General features: G+C 44.0%; 1 protein-coding gene and 1 long non-coding RNA gene across 2 annotated transcripts in view; one reads left to right on the top strand and one right to left on the bottom strand.

Moving 5' to 3' along the window:
• Positions 1-11,994, bottom strand: part of LOC147032069 (uncharacterized) — a 76,193-nt gene extending 64,199 nt beyond the window's left edge. Inside the window, exons 1-2 of the long non-coding RNA XR_015055024.1 lie at positions 11,678-11,994; positions 11,194-11,259 (exon numbers count right to left, since the gene is read on the bottom strand). This is a non-coding gene — a long non-coding RNA (uncharacterized LOC147032069). The remainder of the gene's footprint in view (positions 1-11,193; positions 11,260-11,677) is intronic.
• The window catches only part of LOC147032066 (protein cornichon homolog 2-like), a 238,851-nt gene that overhangs the window by 127,102 nt on the left and 90,866 nt on the right, over positions 1-20,883 (top strand). The gene's annotated exons all lie outside the window — the stretch shown is intronic.

The raw sequence follows: 20,883 nt of genomic DNA, 5'->3' as shown, positions 1-20,883 counted from the left end.
CAAATCACTATGCGGATCATATGGATGATCCGCTGTGGCGACCCTAACGGGAGCAGCCGAAAGAAGAAGAAGAAGAAGAAGAAGAAGATCTAGCATTATGCACTGGTGTGCACGCACACATCTACGACTTGGACAGTAATTTTCTCAGCATTGTTTCCATTTGTTTGATGATCCAACAGGTTCCTATAAGAAAAACATGCCAGACTATCTTGTAAAAACAAGTTTTAATCCTTCTTTATTGTTTTTCACATCAGATGATACAGTGAACAATGGCATCCTGCATTTGAATGGTTTTCCATCTTCAATGTTTTCTTCGATCCTCCTGGTACAGGATTTATAACCTCCCCCCCCCCCCACCTACCCTTGTCTTTTCCATGGAACATCCGAAAAAAAATCATAAAAATATATAATTTCTAAAAATTGAAATTATATTTATATTTATGTTTCGACCTACCGACCCTACATTTTAGCTGAAGAACTGCGTAAACCAAGTTATAAAATAATTAAGGCCTAAGAACTTTCATCAACCTCTGACATGCTGCTTTGCTTGCCAAGCATTCTGCATATGGCCTCGTATTCAACCTTCATTTCTGTCTTTCAACACGTAGCCCTCAATCGTGTCCTTTAATCACTTTTCCAGTTGAGAATGAGTGCATCAAGGCAGCATGTTAAGATCACTTGTGTTCCACATACATAATACATACATGTACAGTAAGTCCTCGCTTTTCGCAAGGGTTGCGTTCCTGGAAAACCTTATGATAAGCGAAACTGTGTTAAACAAAACATATTTTCCCATAGAAACCAATGTGTTAAAGGGGGGATGTGTTTTTGGCTCGAAATTTTTTGGACATAAACACAAATAAACAAAACACACTCCTCGAGTCGTGGCGACTTACCCCAAGGCTGGAGGAACGGAGTTGATTGCGGTGGACAAGTCACACTTGCGGAGTGGCAGAATCGTCCCCCTCTTCACTTGACACTGTGCTGTCACTTTCTTCACCAGCAGGAACGGTCTCTTGGCAGCTGGTTGAAGGAGCATCCTGGATGGTGGATGGAGTTGGTGCTGCATCTTTTGGCTTGAAAAATGCATGGAGAGTGGGCTGGATGGCTTTCTTTTTCTTTGCTGCATAAAGTTCCTTGTAGCAACAAAGGGCATCATTAACAACACTGCTAAAATCAGTGCTCCTTTCAAGATTTGGATCTTGTTCGATAACAAATTCTATGGCATTTTCAAACGAGCTGAGGATTTGGCTGAGGTTTTTCATGGTGAGATGCTCGGATGAAGGTGTCACAGCATCTTCTTCTTCCTCAAGAGCCCACTGCTGTTCCAACTCCATAAGATCTTCATTGCTTAAGGGTTCTGCATGAGACTCCAGTAAGTCATCCATGTCCTCTTCGTCAACCTCTTCAAAACCAGCCTCCTGCGCCAGGTCGACAATTTGACTTGTAATCAACGGAACATCAGCAAACCCCGTGAAATTGTGGACACACTCAGGCCACACTTTCTTTCACACAGCGTTCATTGTGGAGGCACTCAACTCCGCCCATGAATCCTACATGTTTTCCAAAGCCATTTTTATGTTGTATGTTCGCCAAAACTCCTTGATTGATAGCTTGTCCTTATCAGTTTTTTTGATAATCTGCAGCATGGTATGCTTAACATACTAGGCTTTAAAAGCAGCAATAACTCCCTGATCCATAGGCTGTAAAAGTGAGGTAGTATTTGGTGGTAAAAATACTACCTGCACGTTTTCACACCAGTCTTCCATTTGCTGAGGATGGGCAGGAGCATTGTCTATGAGCAGCAAAGATTTGTTGTCAATGTTGTTCTCCTTGGAGATACTTCTCAACGTGATTGGAGAAGTAATTGATCACGTAATCATGGGTCAATGCCACAGTCATCCAAGCCTTTGTATTTGACCGCCATATTACGGGAAGTTGTGGCTTGAGGCAACCCTTTAGCGCTCGTGGGTTTTCAGAAATGTAAACAAGAAGCGGCTTGAGTTTTACATCCCCTTCAGCATTTCCACCGAGTAATAAGGTCAGCCTGTCCTTTGCTGCTTTAAACCCTGGAGCAGTCTTTTCTTCTCGTGCGATGTATGTACGGGAGGGCATTCTTTTCCAAAACAATCCGGTTTCGTCAATATTGAAGACTTGCTTCGGTGAGTAACCCCCCTCCAAAATCATCTTCTTCAACTTTGCTGGAAACTCTGATGCGGCAGCATGGTCCGCACTTGCTGCCTCACCGCTACACTTCAGGTTGTGGAGGTTGGCGCGATGACAAAACCTCATGAACCAGCCTCGGCGAGCTGTGAAGGTCTCTGCGCCTTCACCCTTTCCTTCAGCTTCCTGTTTCTTCTTTAAATCGTTCCACAAACTACGCGCTTTTTCTTGTATCACAGCAAGAGATAAAGGCATACGACATTTAGTTTGATCTTCCATCCATACACATAATAAACGCTTCATGTTGTGCATGGCACCATCTCTCATTCTCGTTAGTGTCGTTGCACTCGAACTGGTCACAATCTGTGATATTTTCTTTATCTTTGCCGAACTTTGAACGATCAAATGTACAGTCCATGCAGCAATTGCATGCGCGCGGCCAATTTCCGTTGTCCCTTCACCTCGTTCATTTCTTTTAATTATATCCAATTTCACCTTCAATGTGACAGCCTTTCGTTGTCTCTTGAAACGAGGTGTGCTCGGCAAAAGACTTGCGGGTCGCTTGGGATTCATACTGGAAGGTATGCAGGCGAGCGTGAAGAGAATACGTACAGTACAGCGTACAGTACATGCGCAGTAAAGTGAAAGTGTGTTTATGCGCATCCTGTGTGATTGTTGTTTTTTGCAGGCAGTTTGAAACTTTTTTTTGCTATTTTCCTTGCAATGACATTACGATAGGCATAAAATGTTTGCGATAATTGAAAAATTAGTCATTAAAACTAAATTACGAATAATCGAAACTACGATATGCGAACTTCCGGTTAGCGAGGACTTATTGTACATACATACCCACATAGCTGATGCCTTCAAATACACCCTTTTCCTCTTTGCAAATAATTCCACATTAAGCTGTTTGGTATCACATACCAAATAAAGGAATTGTTTCCCTCTATCCTAACCTATAAAGGAATAAATGCTGATCTGACTAATGGATCAGATGCATGCTCCCATACCTGACCTGACCTGACTTGACTAATGGAACATCATTCAATTTAGACAAATCACAGATTCTCACCTTGTCTCTCCAGTAAAATTGGCTGATGAACCCACCAATCCAGTTGCTCGATCAACCATTGTGCCCCTGCTGCATAACTCTCTTCTGCAAGCTATATTATCCCAAATTTTTGCAATCATTGGCATGTCACAGAAAGAAACAAAAACATAAGGATTGCTGCTCTCACCTCACAGGCAGGTTGATGGTCTTTCTGTTTTCTACTTCCTCTTATTTTGGTGTTGCTCTGTCTACACTTTCTTTCCTCTCCCCCTCCCCAACCATTGCAGGAACCATACGTTCTTCCACTAACCCCTCCTTGTTTAGCTTCCAAAAGCTCGATTCAATGCTTACCTCCACTACCTTGGTCGTTTATCACCGCTTGTAGAAATCCCTTCTTGAGTCATTTCAATCGCAGTCTTCCCTTCACAGTGTCAAGTGACAATACACCACCATCTAATGTCAACAGAGCTTGTGATCTTTTATAAACACAATTAAACTTCTCCTGCAACTGCCTTACTTGCAGTTACTCTGTTTCTTTCCCTCGATTCTCTCTTGCTTTCTTTTTCACTAATTTGCTCGTTGTGTCCACCTGTTGTCCCACTTATCCCACTTTCAGATTTTTGTCTTTCTTGCTCCAATAATCTCGTTTTCAATGAACATAGATTTTATGTACAAAAAGATGGACCTCTCCTCTCCTCCTTTACACATCCATCAGAATCCCTCCACTTTTTTGCATACATAGTCGAGGCTCATGGAAGAGTGAGTCAAGTCTGGAATAAATAGAGCCCTGAGGATGTATTTCAGTTTAAAAAAAAGAGAATACTTACTCCTCTATGTGAAGGCTTGTGTCAGAGAACAAGAATATATATATATATATATATATATATATATATATATATATATATATATATATATATATATATATATATATATATATATATATATATATATATATATATATATATATATATATATATATATACATACATTCTGTTACAGTTGTGGAAATTCACAGAACACCATTCAGGTACCCCGAAGATCAGTTATGTCGATAAGTGTGTGTCCACATAGATTTCCCCACCGATGTCTTGCGGGAATTATTCATGTGCGGGGCTGTGAACGTTTGAGGTAGTGTTATTCTTTCCTATCGTTATTTTAAACAACATCTCCTCACCATCTTCGCCACAACCGCCAACATCTCCTCGCCATCATCTCCACAAACACCGCCATCTTTTCTCCAACAAACAACATCCAAAAACGAACAACGTCTCCTCACCTTCATCTCCACAAACGCCGCCATCTTTTTGCCAGCAACGGCATCCACAGATGAACGTCATCTCCGCCGACAACGCGAGGACTCCCTCGTTGGAGCGAAAGCCGGTGATTTCTACCACGTCCGCGTTTGACGGCAAGATCGGATCAGAATGACAAAAGGGGCGCAGCCAGCGGGGGGTGAAGGGTCAGAGGTAAAAGACCAAACACCACCACCCCCCCCCCGAACCCAATAAAAGGCCGGGCTGAAATGCCGAGTTTCAGTTTTGTCTGGAGTTCAGTCTGAGTTGAGGTTAGAGTTGAGTGGAGGTCAGGGTTGAGTTGAGTCGGTAGTCTGGAGTCTGAAGTCTGCAGTTCGAAGTTTGGAGCCTGGAGTCCACCCAAGCCTGCAGTGCTGTGCAGAATTGTGGGTCGGTGGAGGCAGCCGGAGAGAAGTCGCCAGCCAGTGACATAACGGTCCGATGTGATCGGGCCCTGGGACGGTCCGAGCGACGCTGAGGAGTGAGCGGGCTCTTAAGAGAGCATCAACTCGAAAAGAGCAAGGCCTGTTCGCTCCTCTGAGGCGTTGTCGGCTCGGCTCGATCAACCAGGCCGCACGGCTAGGCCTGGACCAACCGAGTGGCCGCTACACCAGCTGCCGTGTTGACGACGAGACACACCGAGGGTCGCCGAACCATGGCCCAGCGAGTCACCACGACGGTGGCAGGTAACCTGCACGGTCTCGTGTAGCTCCTTCGGTCTTCACAGCTCCGCAGAACATTAAAGGCCTACGGGGCCTGCTCTCCCTTTTCTTTCCTGGGGTTTTTGCATGGAAGTCTGTGGCACCTTGTCCGATAAGTAGAATTGTTAAGTGTACATAATAAATAGACAATGGCTGTAGGTCTTTTTGCTTGTGTCTTGTTCCTTACCCCTATTCATTGCTTGCATTTTGTGCATGTATAAATAAATGTCATAATTGTTTGAATATTCACCTGCTTGTTGCGTCCCTTCCTCTATTGAACTGCCGTAATTGCGTTCGGAATAATAGCTGGTTTTTAATTGCCGATAAGATAATCGTGTCCAACGGGGCTTGGCGATAATAAACCGCTCGGCAATCGCAAATGGAGCGAGCTGCTTAAAGCGGCTCGTGTCCATACGGGTCCCGTCGAGGTGTAAATCCCTGGCATTTCTGTCTGCGCAAATAATGAGGTAAATCGACAATTCGGCGATCAACCCTGTCGCGCATGGACAGAAGAGTTGGCTGATTTATGGCGTGGTTAAAAACACACCCGTAGCTGGATTTCGGCGTTGATCCGAAAGCTGCGACTGGATTGCCACGGTTGGTGGGCATGCGGCCGCAATTAGCTAAAAGCGGTCGTCCGCACGCCGGAGTGGTGAGAATCCACAACAATACATACATACATGTAAAAGATTGGGGCGTTGGGATTACACATTTTTAAAGAAGAAGAAGGTGCTTCCAATCAAAAGTAAAAAAAAAAAAACTAGATCGACTCTGCTAATTTGAGCAAAAAAGCGAGATCAGACCCAGTCTCAGTCAACGTTTTGTCGGCTTCGCAGCCTGCTTCATCAGGCACAATAGACTATTGTGCTTGATGAAGCCAGGCGCGAAGCAGGCAAAACGTTGCCTGAGACCGGGTCTGCTCTCGCCTTTTTGCTTAAATTAGCGGAGTCGATCTCGTTTTTTTACTTTTGGTTGAAAGCGGCTTCTTCTTCTGAAAAAAACACACACACATATATATATATATATATATATATATATATATATATATATATATATATATATATATATATATATATATATATATATATATATATATATATTTCACGAATTGTTTATAAAGTATATTTTCTGCCATGGAAAATGAGATGCGGCTAAGTTTTTGAGTGTTAGCCCTCCATCAGAGCAAACAAGGCAACAATGAAGGGTTGACATATTTTTGTTCTGATCAAGAACTTGTTCTCAAAAAGTCACCAAGCCGCCTTTCCCACAGTGGTAACACAAACTGGTCAAATTGATAACACCCATTGCATTTATATAACAAAGACTGCTTGCTGACACAACAGCATACAAAGCACAAAATGTTTAACAATGCCTAAAAAAGAAAGATACGCCATATTAAAGCTGATCAAATGAACCAAAACTACCTTTTGAGATTGTAATATGTCAGGGCAATCACTATGAACAGAGTAAATTGTGATGGTGTAGCTCTGGGTTCAAATAACATATTGTGATTCCAGTTAGTGGCAATCATACGATCATGGAGTTAATGTGTGTGTGTGTGTATACATATACACACACACACATACACCTATACATAAGAAGATGCAATACTATGCATTTATCATGTCAGTATATATGTTTCGTTCACATGTACGTGTAAATGTATATGTGCAGTGCCTTTAGAAAGTATTCACACCCTTTGACTTTTGTCACATTTTGTTGTGACACAGCCTGAATTTAAAATGAATTAAATTGAAAAGTAACTTTTTCACTGATCTACACAAAATGCCGCATAATAACAAAGTGAAAACATGTGTTTAGAATTTTTATACAACTTAATGAAAAATGAAAAGCTGAAATATTTTGAGTCAATTAGTATTCAACGCCTTTGCAATGACACTCTAAATTGAGCTCAGGGTGATCCAATTTCCTTTTATCATCATTGAGATGTCTCTGTAACTTGATTGGAGTCCACCTGTGGCCAATTAAATTGATTGGACATGATTTAGAAAGAAACATACCTTTCTCTACAAGGTCCCACAGTCACAGTACATGTCAGAACAGAAACTCTACCATGAAGTCCAAGGAAATTTCCATAGAAATAGAATTGTTAGGGGGCATAGATCTGGGGAAGGGTACAAAACAATTTCTGGTGTTGAAAGTTCTGAAGAGCACAGTGAGCTCCATCAATAGGAGATGGAAAGAAAATGGAACTACCCAGAGTCTTCCTAGACCAAACAGAGCAACTCAGCAAGAAGGACTTTGGTCATGGAGGTGACCAAGAACACAATAACCATGCTGATAGAACTACAGAGTTCCTTTGCTGAAATGAGAGAACCTGCCAGAAGGACAACAGTCTCTGCAGCACTTCACAAATCCACAATAGGCTTTGTGGGAGTGACCAGACAGAAGCCACTCTTGAGAAAAAGGCACATGACAGCATGCCTGCAGTTTGCAAAAACGCACATGAAAGACTCTCAGAGCATGAGGCAAAATATTCTGTGGTCTGATGAGTTGAAAATTGAACTCTGGCCCTGAATGCAAAGCGCTATGTCTGGCGGAAACTGAGCACGGCTCATCACCCATCTAACACCATCCCAACTGTGAAGCATGGTGGTGACAATATCGTGTTTTGGGAATGCTTTTCAGTGGCAGGGAGTGGGAGACTGGTAAGGACAGAGGGAACAATGAATGGAGCCAAATGCAGGTAAATCCTTGAGGAGAACCTGCTTCAGAGTGCAAAAGACCTCAGACTCTGGCAAATATTTACGTTTCAACAGGACAATGACCCCAAGCATACAACCGAAGCAACACTGGAGAACAAGAAAATGAAAGTCCTTGAGTGGACTCGCTAAAGCCCAGACTTGAATACCATTGAGAATCTGTGGAAAGACTTGAAGATTACTGTTCACCGATGCTCCGCATCCAACTTGACAGAGTTTGAGCAAATCTGCAAGGAAGAATGGGAGAAAATACCCAAGTCCAGATGTGTAAAGCTGATATAGACATATCCAAGAAGACTCAAAGCTGTAATAGCTGACATTAGGCGTTTCCACAAAGTATTGCTCAGGGGGTTGAATACTTATTGACACAAGGCATTTCAGCTTTTCATTTTTAATGAATTTGTCAAACTTTCTAAAAACATGTTTTCAGTTTGTCGTTGTGGGGTATTTTGTGGAGTCAGTGAGAATTTTTCTTTAAATTTAATCCATTTTATCTTCAGGCTGTAACACAACAAAATGTGACAGAAGTTGAGGGGTGTGAATGCTTTTTGAAGCGCTGTATTTATACACGACATGGCCAAAAGAATGCGGACACCTGCTCGTCCAACATCTCATTCCAAAATCATGGGCATTAATAAGGAGTTGGTTCGCCCTTTGCTGCAATAACAGTCTCCACTCTTCTGGGAAGGCTTTCCACTTGATGTTGGAACATTGCTGCGGGGATTTGCTTCCATTCAGCCACAAGAGCATTTGTGAGGTCAGCACTGATGTTGGGCAATTAGGACTGGCTCGCAGTCGGCATTCGAATTCATCCCAAAGGTGTTCAATGGGGTTGAGGTCAGGGTTCTGTGCAGGCCAGTCAAGTTCTTCCACACTGATCTCGACAAACCATTTCTGTATGGAACTCACTTTGTGCACGGGGGCATTGTCATGCTGAAACAGGAAAGGGCCTTCCCCAAACTGTTGCCACAAAGTTGGAAGCACAGAATCATCAAGAATGTCATTGTATGCTGTAGCATTAAGATTTCCCTTCACTGGAACTAAGGGGCCTAGCCCAAACCATGAAACACAGCCCCAGATAATTAGTCCCCCTCCACCAAACTTTCCAGTTGGCACTATGCATTCAGGCAGGTCATGTTCTCCTGGCATCCGCCAAACACAGATTCGTCCGTCAGACTGACAGATGGTGAAGCGTGATTCATCTCTTCAGAGAACGCATTTCCACTGCTCCAGAGTCCAATGGCGGTGAGCTTTACACCACTCCAGCCGACGCTTGGCATTGCACATGGTGATCTTCGGCTTGTGTGCAACTGCTCGGCCATGGAAACCCATTTCATGAAACTCTCGATGAATAGTGATTGTGCTGATGTTGCTTCCATAGTGTGATGTCAGTTTGGAAACTGATGTCAGTTTAGAAATCCGTAGTGAGTGTTGCAACCGACGACAGACAATTTTACCACACTCCGCACTTCAGCACTCGGTGGTCCTGTTCTGTGAGCTCATGTGGCCTACCACGTCACAGCTGAGCTTTTGTTGCTCCTAGATGTTTCCACTTCACAATAACAGCACTTGCAGTTGACCGGGCAGCTCAAGCAGGGAAGAAATTTGATGAACTGACTTCTTGGAAAGGTGGCATCCCATGACTGTGCCATGTTGAAAGTCAATGAGCTCATCGGTACGACCCATTCTACTGCCAATGTTTCTCTGGAGATTGCATGGCTTTGTGCTTCATATTATACACCTGTCAGTTATGGGTGTGACTGAAATAGCCAAATCCACTAATTGCAAGGGGTGTCTGCATACTCTAGGTGTATACGGTGTGTGTGTGTTTGTAATATATATATATATATATATATATATATATATATATATATATATATATATATATATATATATATATATATATATATATCCGTGCACATGCATGGGATAGCAGTGCAACATAGCTGGGAGCAGACGACAGACCGTACAAGGGGAATAACAAAAATATGCATTGTGCAAAATGCAAATGGTACGATGGAACGCCAAGACTTCCCAAACATTGTCAGCATGCCCGCTAAGTGCCACAGCAATTTCATAGGGACCGTGTGACGGCGAGCCGAGTTTTTAGTGTGCAAGCTTGGTATTATAATAGAGATATATATATATATATATATATATATATATATATATATATATATATATATATATATATATATATATATATATATATACATATATATATATATATATAAATATATATATATATATATATATAAATATATATATATATATATATATATATATGAGCCTGGTATTGGCACAGTGGTTAGGGCAGCGGCTTGGGATCCAAAAGGTCCTGAGTTCAAGCCCCGTTGAGCCACTGAATTAATACACCAGGGGGTTGACTCAGCCTGTCATCCTTCTGAGGTCGGCAAAATGAGTACCAGTGTACTGGGCCGGTGTATACCCCGGTTAAAATAGGTGTACCATATCCTTGTGTCGTCAGAGGCGACCAGGGTTGCGTCAGGAAGGGCATCGGCGTAAAACATGTGCCAAATCACTATGCGGATCATACGGATGATCCGCTGTGGCGACCCCTAACGGGAGCAGCCGAAAGAAGAAGAAGAAATATATATATATATATATATATATATATATATATATATATATATACATACATACATACATACATACATACATACATACATACATACATATATATATATATATATACATACATATATATATATATATATATATATATATATATATATATATATATATATATATATATATACATATACATACATACATATATGTATATATATATTCTGTATATAAATATATGTACATCACCCAATCTCCAATTTATTTGTTATAAATTAAAATGAGTGCATGACTTTTTTGGGGAAACAAGCTGGAATTAAATTGTAAAGATATATGTGCACAAAAATAGTTTAATAAGAAACTAATTAGATAATGCAACGATCCCAAAACATATTTATGTGAGCTGAAAGAGAATATCTATGGCATTTATTGGGACTTCCTATTTTTACTGCCCGTTACGTAGTATTGACTGTCACTTCAGCGAACATCAATAATTGTGTTGTTTGTGATTCATTTGATAAAGTGCAATGTCATTGTTTTGCATACTACACGTGCAAGTTCTTGAAGAACATTTGACAATGTGTTTCTCACATGAAGTTCATCCTAATGTCACTTGTATTCATTGATGAACTCAAAGTATAATTTGTTCAGGTATGAGGAAATTAACTCACCTTTCCAGTTTCAGGTGAATCGGAAGGGTTGTTGCTCTCTCTTCGGATCTCGTCAAAAGCTACAATCTAGCGGGAGAGAAAAAGAGAGATATGGGGAAAGTTTAACCTCATTTTGCGTCGATTTCCCCCCAAATCATGTGAGATAGCTCAGAGTGGTTGAAATTGACGAACAACGCACGTCGGTCAAAAGGAGCGCGGTTCACAGTATGGCGAGGTCCTTTGGGCTCTAATCCACGTGTATTCGATCAATCTGCAAATGCTGTCACATCATATATTTAAGCAGTTTTATTCTTAAATAGTGCAACCTTAAAAATGTAAATGTTTCAAAGGTGGCAAGAAGAGGAAAAAAAAAGCAAATTTATTCACCGAGGCACGTTATATTAGACGGCGGGATGTTCAAGTTCTTCGATTGGAAGGATATAGGTCAAATGAGAGGAGACCGGGTTCGTGTGCAAAATCCACCTGCATGTCGCTGAACACTCACCCTCCATACAGCGAAGAAAATCAGCGCCAGAGTGAGCACCAGCGCCAGCATGAAGCAGAACGCAGCGAAGCTGAACGCCATCGCGCGCTCCAGGGCCCAGGAAGAGCACTCATCACATCTTATATAGGCTAATACGGAATACTACTATACATCGTTCATTTTATAGGGTCCAAAAGAGGATCCGTCGGAGAGCAAAGAAAGAATGCGCATCCGCCTCTGCAATCACGATACTGTTGCTTGCTCGTGTCTGATAGAGCAGCTTTGAAATAACATCTCCCTCCCTCCTTCGTTTTCTCCAAGAAATCCCAACATCTCTACCCCCCCTCTCTTTTAAATCCCCCCTTTAAACCCTCCTCCCCAGTCTCCGTTTTTTCCCACCCTGATCAACACTAGCGCCCCTCCTCCATCCCCCCCGCACATCCCAGCTCCGTGCCACGTCATGCCATATCATACTCTTTCTCCGTGTGTTTACGAATCACTGTGATTTATTATTGTTCCAATGCACGGTTTATGCGCAAGTTCGACACAAACTGGGATTAATATTCACTTTCAATGCTCGATACAAGATGGACGCGCAAGACCGGCTGAAAGGAGCTGTGTTTATATCTGTTCCATGGTGGACTGCGTGTTGCGTTTCCAGCCTCGGGCGGATAATGGCACCGTGTCACAGCAGTACGAATAAAGAAGCAACGATGCACGGCAATTAAATGTCACCCTTTAAGCGTTTGTTCGTCGGCCTCTGTCAGATGGCTTTTGTGAATGAACAATGACTTTTCATCCTCACCTGATGGAGTTTGAATTAACTTTCTGAAATGTGCTAATTGTAGCAATAATATTTGCATATTGAGGTTTTTTGGACGCAACAATGAGGGAAGAAAACAAGTGGGAATTGGAGTAGACTTGAGAAAGGTTCTTCAGGCAAAGATGGTATGGAATGGAATGAAAGGAATAAAAATGGATGGAAAAATCTTAGGACGTATTATTGACACCATGGGTCACCAGCAAAATGGGGGCAGTGTGCAACGTAATTGGGTTTTCACCAGTTCACATTAACACCAAGCTAAAATGGAGTGAGAAGGATAAGGAGGCGTTGAGAGTAGGGGAGAAATCGTTCATGAGGAGCCAAACTCCTCTGACCACAACATGGTGCAGAAGTAGGATTTGCAAAAAAGATGTGAAATCAAGACTCCAGATTTGAAGTTTGATTCGCAATTCCTATTCTCAATAATTCATTTAATGAATAATTTATTCTGTTCTATAATTCTGACATCATCATCCGAGAATGATGTCATTTTTATATCAGGGCCATTGTCATGTAAATTGAGTTTTGAATACTGGTCATGTGGTCATGCACATACCAATGAATTACAGCGAACTCATTCGGTCCACAAATACTAATTTTCTATGACAGACGATGCACCTCAGAAATATAATATTCACTCATCGGGTGTATGATTATCTTGTCGTGTATAATTCAAGCAATGCAACTTCCAAGGATAAGCCTCGACATGACTTCCATATATAACACATGAGAATGCACTACTTTGCTCTTGAACCTCTCGTGCACAGAGAGAAATGGGATCCAACAGTTTTCTCAACATCGATAAAGTTTTTTTTGTTGAGAAGCGTAATTTGGAAGGAGATAGATAATTGATTGCTCCGGCAAAATGAGAGTGAGAGATGGAAGTTGGCATTTTGATATATATATATATATATATATATATATATATATATATATATATATATATATATATATATATATATATATATATGTATATGCATCAAAGCATGAGGAGTGTGAGAAGCACTCTGCTGATCCCCGTTGGACACAGTCCTACACCAAAGCATCATCTCCAACACAGAAGCTTTGGCCCAGGTGACTCTGTTAAAGAAACAAAGATTATATGGTCATCATCAATTAAACATCAAACAAAACCACCAATCTGGATTTCAGGCGTATTTGCCCTTGTCAGGATGGTATACCGATAAATATCTAACCAATGATGTCCACATTCATCGTTTATACATCAGACTCACCTCCTGACTGTTATGATGAGCATTGTCACGGATTATGTCTCACAGAGTAAAACCGCATAATCCGCACAGAACAACCATCTGTCTGCAACCCAGACAATTGTTCCTGCAAATGCAAACCATTCAACCAGAAGGCACATGATGTGATCGGCGGAAAAATCGAAACATGTGGAGTGTGACGATTACTCCACCGATCCCCATTTGAAACAGGCCACACCATTGTCAATTTTCCGAACAAAATAATGCCTGAAATCTATTTTCTACCAGTAGTACTATAAAGATGGCCCAGAAACAAACAGCGCCTGACAAGTTCAGATACAAAACCCACCAGACGCGTCCAGAGACATGCAGTCTGGAGACAAACACTGCTCGGACACATCCGGAGACAAACTCCACCCCGACGTATCGGGAGACAAACACCGCCCAACATGTCCAGAGACAAACACCGCTCGACGCATCCAGAGACAAACACCGCCCCAACGGATCTGAAGACAAACCCCGTCCTGACGTGCCTGGAGAAAAACGCCGCTCAGAAGCATCCGGAGACAAACTCCAATCTGGACATAAACACCGCTCAGACAAACACCCATTCAGACATGTCCAGAGACAAACACCATTCAGACATAACCACCATCTGGATATGTGCAGATATACAGACAGACAGGCAGAGAGAGAGAGAGAGAGAGAGAGAGAGAGGTGTGAGCGGATGGTGCTGCACTGTATTGGGAAGGTGTAGAGCAAGCATGGGACAGAGAGAGAGAGGGAGGTGGGGTTAGGGGCATGAGCAGAGAGAATATGTTATGCTTTATGAACAACACACACACACACATTAGTGCTTGGCCAATATCGGCAATTTTTCAGGAATTGGCAGGTTGGAGTCAGTGTAATTTCTGACTCTGGTACGTACTGTATACAACCCAAAAACCTGGAGTAGTTTTCACCAAAAACTATGTTGCATTTATGTGGACATTTCAGGGATATGTTCACAGAGCAGATTGAATGTCAAATCAGGTCAGATTAGATCTGTGACTTGCTACAGGTATCATGTAAACCTGTACTAACCTGTTCCATGGTCGGGTTGTCCGTGACTAAACCGTCTCCCCCACCAGGTTTTTTGGTGAGGAGGGTGTTTGGATATGGACACCCAGCAGGATTAAAAAGAAAACCTGTCAAAGAGCAGAGGAGCTCCTTGTGAACCAACGACCATCCATATCTCGTGCCCAACTGTGTCTGAGGACGTCCTCCTGCAGTTGGGTTACTTCTTATAAGGAGGGTGGTGGTAGGATTTGCACTCTGGCTACTGTAAAACCCTTCATTCCACAAAAGACAAAAACGCAAAGAAATCTGAAAACCCACTCCGTGGGAGTACCTCCTGTGCAGCTTCCCTTCGCAGGGCAGCTCACCGGGTGACGGGACTGGGGAAAAGCCTTCGGGACCCCCAGTCTTTGATGATAGGAGGGAAACCACGGGGTAACATTCTCGGGTCAGATTGCGGGAGAGTGTGTCGGAGTGGTACTGAGGTGTCCTCCACCAGACGGCGGCCTCCTTGGGTTAACCTGAGGTGGTCCCTTCTGGTGGGTGCCTGGAATGTCCTATCCCAAAGATAGGATGATCACCTGTATATATTACCATCTGAGCTCAAGCGTTTGGACATCGGTATTGCAGCACTCTCTGAGGTTCGGAGACCGGATTGCGGTGAGATCATGGTGGGAAGTTACATCTACTATTGGTCTGGTCGCTCTGATGGTTACCACGCCAAAGGAGTTGCTGCAGCTGTGTCCAATAGCTGACTCCAATGATAATTGAGCTAACACCGGTCAACGAGCGCATTATGAGACTAAGGATTCATCACTCCTTCAGTGTCATTTTCTGGGTCTCTGTTTATGCTCCGACTGAGGCGAGTGATCTCACCATGAAGGATGCATTCTATGCCAGACTCGAGTCTGTGGTTGATCAGTGCCGCAGAGGAGATACACATCTTGTCTTGGGGATTTCAATGCATCGACTGGAACTGCTAGGGATGGTTATGAGACATGTGTTGGTCCCCATGGGTCTGGAACTGTGAACCTGAATAGCACTAACTTCCTTGACTTTGCAAGACGTCATGGACTTAGGGTGGCCGGTTCATGGTGTCAGCACCCACAAGCTCATCGCTGGACTTGGTATTCCAACACTGCCGGTGTGGCAAAGGAGATTGACCATGTCCTCATTGATGGTCACTGGAGGATGATCCAGAACTGCAGGATCTACCAGAGTGCTCAGTTCCTCGATACTGACCACTGGCTTGTTCTAACAACTCTGCAGTGCACTTTAAATCCAGGAGAATGGTACCATCCCAGACAAGACGAGATGTTGGCAACCTCAAGGATGAGAGGGTATCTGAGGAGTTTGCAAACAAGCTGAGTGGAGATTTGGGGGTCTGGGTGCTTTGCAAGGTACTGAAGAGTTGTGTAGTGCCTTCAAGACCACCGTCGTTGATGTTGCCAGTGGATGTCTTGGAACTCACCTTTGGGCAAAGAAGAATTTTGTCTCTCAAGGGACACTGGATACAAATGACCACAGTCGCAGGGCCAGGCTGAATGGCAAAGCTGAGCTGTTCAGGGAGCTGAGGCGTAAAACTGTACATGCGCCAAGGGTGGACAAGGAGGCCTATGTGCGAGGAATCTATGAGGGGGGTAGAGCATCACCTGTGGACAGGTGATTCTTGTCCCGCTTACAGGGGAATTCGCGCATTGCGTTCATCCAAGCCCATCCCTCGGTGTACTGCAGTGAGAGCAGATGGTGGGAGGCTCTTGACAGAGGAGTCCGGAGTGAAAGCCCACTGGGCCGGTTACTTTGAGCTGTTGTACCAGGCTGATCCACCGGCTGTCGAGTTGGACATCAGGGGTGTGACAATCCCTGTTGCTGACCCTCCAATCAACTGTGGTCGACCTTCGCTTGTGGAAACACAGGCTGTGGTGAACCAGTTGAAATGGGTAAAGCTCCAGGGAACTGTGGCATCCATGCTGACTTCTCAAGGCTGGTGGAAATGCTGCACTCATGTCATTGCATGCAGTTTTGTGCTCTGCCTGGAACACAGGCATCATCCCAACTGATTGGAAGAGGTGCATTGTTGTCACTCTCTGGAAAAGTAAGGGTGATCACCAAGACTGCAACAACTACGGAGGGGTGACATTGCTCTCAGTGCCGGGCAAGGTCCTTGCTCGGATAATTATTGATAGGGTTCGCCACCATCTGCTTGAGCACCAGCGTCCAGAGCAGTCAGGCTTTACACCAAAGAGGTCAACGATTGACCGTATCCTTCCTCTTCGGGTCCTCACCGAACGCAGATGAAAGTTTTGGCTGGGGCTGCTTGGAGCCTATGTAGATCTCTGTAAAGCATTCGATTCAGTGAATCGGGATGCCCTCTGGAGGATTCTTGGCCTTCGTGGGGTGCCACCAAAACTGACTGATCTGATGTATGAACTCTACTCTGGTACTGAGAGTGCTGTGCGATGTGTTGGTACCATCTTTGACTTATTTCCAGTTGTTACTGGAGTTCGTCAGGGGTGTGTACTGGCCCCCAGACTTTTCAGCAATTGTATGGACTGGATTCTAGTGAGGATGTCGGAGAGATCAAGCTGTGGTGCATCATTTGGGAATGTCAAGATCTCTGACCTTGATTTCACAGATGATGCATTCATCTTTGCGAAGACTTTTGATATCCTTTTGGGGGCCCTCGAGGTGCTAAATGAGGAGTTAGAGCCGCTGGGATTAGGGGTTTCCTGGGTCAAAACTAAGATCCAGGCTTTCAATGACATCTTGGATGCTGCTGTCCTGTCTGTGTCTGTTTCTGGTGAGGATGTTGAGGTCGTGGAGAGATTCACTTACCATGGCAGTGATATTCATGTCTCTGCTGGCTGTGAGTCAGAGGTCAATAGATGTCTGGGTCGGGCCTGGGGAGTCATGGATTCACTGGATAATGGGGTGTGGCGCTGCCGGTACCTGTGCGGGAGGATGAAAGTCTGAGTCTTCATGTCCTTGGTGCTTCCAGTCTTGCTCTATGGATGTGAGACTTGGACTCTGACCAAGGATCTGAGATGGAGACTTACTTCCTTTGGAACCAGGTCTCTTCGGAGAATCCTTGGCTATCACTTGTCGAACTTTGTGTCCAACGAGCGGTTGCTGTGAGAGACTCAGATGAGAATTGTTACCTGCATAGTCCGTGAGCGTCAGTTGCGGCTGTATGGACATGTGGCTCGTTTTCCTGACGCTGATCCTTCTCACCAGATTCTCTCAGCGGGGGAGTCTCGTGGGTGGAGGAGGCGAATGGGCTGACCACGTGCCTCGTGGTTGCAGCAGGTTGATCGGCATCTCAAGGAGATTGGGATGGGCCTGGCATCTGCCTGGGGGATGGCCAGAGGCCCCTGGAGTACCGGCGGAAAGTGGACGCAGCGAAGCGCTGCTCTGGCGCATGCTCCCATACCTGACCTGACCTGTTCACAAACATCTATCTTTATAAACAGCTGCATGTGACTGGTGGAAAAAAAAATTTAGCTTGGTAATTTAGAAAACACATTAACATGGCAAACGACTCGTTAATATTATTTCACAACTCGCCCAGAATGACGGAGCACGAACAACTCGCTCAGGATGATGTAGCATGAACTACTTGCTCAGAATAACAGAGCCCGAACCACGTGCTCAGGTTGATGGAGCACGAACCGCTCGCTCAGGATGACGGAGCACGAACCACTCGTACAGGATGAAGGAGCACTCCACTTCCCCTTAGAACAGGGGTCGGGAACGTTTTTGACTCAGAGAGCCATGAAAGCAAAATATTTGGAAATCTATTTCAGGAGAGCCATATAATATATTTTAAGACTGAATTCAACTAAATGTGAGTATAATAAGCCTCTGAATTTATTCTTTTAAATAATGTTGTTATAATACTCACCATTTATGGGACTTCTGGTGCTGCATGGATTTGCTGATGGCTTTGTAGTCTGGTTGGTACTTGGTGAGGTTAAGCTTCATGCAAGCGTTGAGGCTTTCATCCGTTAGACGTGATTGTAGTTTGGACTTGATGTTTTTAAGATGTGAGAATGACTGCTCACATGCATACGTAGATCCAAACAAGGTCAATACAGCAATACTTACACGCTGCAGTGTGAGGTATGTGACAGGAAGCGCGTTCCAAGTTTTGATAATCAGCTGGTCTTCGGGTTGAAGTTTTTTCATTTCTTTCCACATGTGCTTGCTCGCCAACTCCGCTTTCTGTCGTGTGATTCTTTCCAAATCCTCATTCAGTGACTTGAACTTATTCACCCACATGTCTGAGGCCTTCAGGTCAGCCACTTCTGCTTCAAAATCTCTGACGGAGACACCAGGAATGTAACTCAGGTCGGCTGTGTTCCGTGAACACTCGTTTGGATGGGTGATGAACTTAAAAAGACGAGTATGCTCACGAAATTCTCCAAAGCGTGCTTTGAATGACTGTAGGAGACTGGATGTGAAGCCAGCTAACTGGTGGAGATCAAAGTTTTGAGTGGGCTCACTTGCTGTGCATGCATCTTTAAATTGTCTCAGTTTTTCAAAATGTAGTAAACGACCTGTTTCAAGATCCATGATAAAGAGCTCCAGCTTATTTTCAAAAGCAAACACGGCTTGTTGAAGGGATAACACTGTATTTCCAATGCCTTGCATTTTCACGTTGAGCTGGTTCAGATGTTCAGTCATATCCACGAGATAGTAAAAGTTGAGGAGCCACTCAGTTTCGGCTAGCTCAGGATGCTCAATCCCTTTAATTTCAAGGAAAGTCCGGATTTCGTTCAGGCAAGCCGCAAAACGGCTAAGCACCTTCCCTCTTGACAACCAACGCACATTGCTGTGCAAAAGCAGACCATGATAGTTATTTCCAACTTCATCCAGCAGCGTTTTAAACTGGCGAGCATTTAAGGCTCGGGCAACAATAAAGTTGATCACACGAATGACCAGTGACATCACTTCGCCAAGCTGCCCATCACACATCTGAGCACAAAGTGCCTCCTGGTGTAGAATGCAATGGAAACTTAGGATGGGTCTATTTTCATGTTCACGGAGAAGCGCCACAAATCCTTTGTTTTTCCCCACCATACACGGAGCACCATCAGTACACACCGAGATAAGTTTATCCATAGGTGGAATTTTTTCTTGAGCGAACTCCATGAAAGACTTGAATAAATACTCACCTCTTGTGGACCCTTTTATTGGCAGAACAGCGAGACTTTCTTCACGCAGTGTATCACCAGCAGCATATCTTGCAATCACACTGAACTGCGACAAATGGCTTACGTCTGTTGACTCATCCAAAGCCAGGGAAAAGAACGGCGCTGTATTTATGTCCTTCACTTGCGTTTCCTCCACTTGGTTTGCCATCATGATGGTACGATCATGAACAGTTCTTGCCGACAGAGGCATGTCTTGTATCCGTTTGATTATCTTGTCTTTGTTCGGAAGATCATCAAAAAGTTCATTGGCGACATCCAGCATGAACGTTTTTACATAGTCGCCATCTGTGAATGGTTTTCCGTTCCTCACTATTGCTGAAGATCCAGCAAAGCTGGCGGAATTATAGTCACCTTGCCGGGTCCATACGCGGAGTTGCTGCTGGCTGGCTTGCACCCTGCTCAGTAGCTCTTGGCACGCTTTCTTTCTGCTGTCTCCCGCAGGGTATTTTGATGCAAAGGTAGCATGGCGTGTGTCGAAGTGCCGCTTTATATTCGACCGTTTCATCGATGCAATTTTGTCATTGCAAATTAGACACACCACAGAACCTGCTCTCTCCACAAAGGCGAATTCTTCGGCCCATTCGTCCTAAAATGTACGATACTCCTCATCTTTTTTCTTTTCGCCATCTTCTTCGTCGAAGGGTTAGCTTTAAGCAAATGAGAGAGAGGGAGATGTTGACCCAACTGAGGCTTGGCAAATAGTGAGTCTGGCTGGCCTGCGCACGGGCTGACATACTCGAGAGGTGCGGCGCGGCCGGCCAACTCTGGGATGCTGTCGCCTCAGCGGTGGCGCGTGATTGGTCGAGATGAATTCCGCTACGCGTCTCGGCGGCGGCACGTCATTGGAGGAACCGAAATCACTACTCGCGTCGGCCGCATGACTGGACGAAACAAAAACCGCTTCAGACAATTTGGAGGCGTTTT

This window comes from Eptatretus burgeri, chromosome 2 (genome assembly GCF_056783735.1).
Source record: "Eptatretus burgeri isolate ZD-2024b chromosome 2, Ebu_testis_v1, whole genome shotgun sequence".
NCBI lineage: Eukaryota > Metazoa > Chordata > Myxini > Myxiniformes > Myxinidae > Eptatretus > Eptatretus burgeri.
The sequence above is the reverse complement of the archived record's forward strand: the minus strand, read 5'-3'. Positions and strand labels throughout refer to the sequence as shown.